This window comes from Rhinopithecus roxellana, chromosome 2 (genome assembly GCF_007565055.1).
Source record: "Rhinopithecus roxellana isolate Shanxi Qingling chromosome 2, ASM756505v1, whole genome shotgun sequence".
In the NCBI taxonomy this organism is placed as follows: Eukaryota; Metazoa; Chordata; class Mammalia; order Primates; family Cercopithecidae; genus Rhinopithecus; species Rhinopithecus roxellana.
Genome location: NC_044550.1, coordinates 193476177 through 193477727, shown reverse-complemented (window position 1 = coordinate 193477727; position 1551 = coordinate 193476177). Strand labels below are relative to the sequence as shown.

Below are 1551 nucleotides of genomic sequence, written 5' to 3'. Positions count from 1 at the left end.
AAATGGAGTAAAAGAAGGGAGAAAAATATTTGCTCAATCAAATTTGCATTGTTGTACCCTAGAAATTAGAAGAAGAAATCAATGAAAAACTGTGATTTTGTTTGCCTTTTCCAAACATATTGCATCATTTATGTAACCCAATTTAGTAACCCTATTTAAACTTTTTTCTTGATGTGAAGCACAAAGAACTTTGAGTTTGTTCTTTCTAATCTAGAGAACGAAAGGTCTTTAACAGTGACATAATCAAAATATTTCCAATAAAAATCTAAAATCAGGTACAATGAATATAATCACTATTCTACAGCATAAAAGTATCTCTATGTTAAGAAACTGCTCAGAAAACATAAAAAGCGCATGCAGTGAAGTAAGAACTAGGGGAAAGGTAAGAAAACACAAACCACAATTTCAGCCTCTTCTACTTTTTGTCTACTATGTGTTTAAAACAGCTAAATATAAGAGTAAAAAGAGGCTTCAGTGGCATATCTCCTATAAAAAAATAAGATGTTAAAACCAGAAACCGTATTCACAATAATTTTAAGATGTGAATTGATATATTAAAATAAATAAAATGCTCCCTTCCCCCTCGCCGCCGACCGAGTTCTTCCTTTTCAGACCCAGTCGTCTTGTTGTTGTCACGGAGATTTTCCTGCTACTGCTGCTGTCGCTGCCACTACCACTGGGGTCATTTGCCCCGACCCCTTCCCGCCGCCCCGCCCCCAGCCCCACACAAGATATCAGAGGATTTAGCAAAACAGCTGGCAAGCTACAAAACTCAGCTCCAGCAAGTTGAAGCTGCATTATCTGGAAATGGAGAAAATGAAGATTTGCTAAAATTGAAGAAAGATTTACAAGAAGTTATAGAACTAACCAAAGACCTTCTGTCAACTCAACCTTCTGAGACGCTTGCAAGTTCAGACGGTTTTGCTTCTACTCAACCTACTCATTCATGGAAAGTAGGAGACAAGTGTATGGCAATCTGGAGTGAAGATGGACAGTGTTATGAAGCGGAGATTGAAGAGATAGATGAAGAAAATGGCACCGCTGCAATCACCTTTGCTGGTTATGGCAATGCTGAAGTGACTCCACCGTTGAACCTCAAGCCTGTAGAATAAGGAAGGAAGGCAAAGGAGGACAGTGGCAACAAACCCATGTCAAAAAAAGAAATGATTGCCCAGCAGTGTGAATATAAAAAGAAGAAAGCTTTGAAAAAAGCTCAGAGAATAAAAGAACTTGGGCGGGAAAGAAAGGACCAGAAAGTGAAATGGCAGCAATTCAACAACAGAGCCTATTCCAAAAACAAAAAGGCCAGGTAAAGAGGAATATTTTTGCTTCACCTGAGAGTATGACTGGCAAAGTTGGAGTAGGAACTTGTGGAATTGCTGATAAACCTATGACACAATATTAAGATACCTCTAAATACAATGTCAGGCATTTGATGCCTCAATAATCAGAAAAACTATTGGATTTCATCTCTGCAGGGCTTTACATTTACCTTTTTATCCTTATATTTTTCTAAAGGTAAATTATTTGTTAGATTAGTAAGCAAGATAC

At 37.6% G+C, this 1551-nt stretch overlaps 1 pseudogene across 1 annotated transcript; it reads left to right on the top strand.

The window, feature by feature from the left end:
* Nucleotides 1-569: 569 nt before the first annotated feature.
* On the top strand, nt 570-1184 carry LOC104682440 (annotated as a pseudogene). The gene has a single exon (XR_004052631.1). The product of XR_004052631.1 is annotated as a survival of motor neuron-related-splicing factor 30 pseudogene (transcript).
* The last annotated feature ends 367 nt before the right edge of the window (nt 1185-1551 follow it).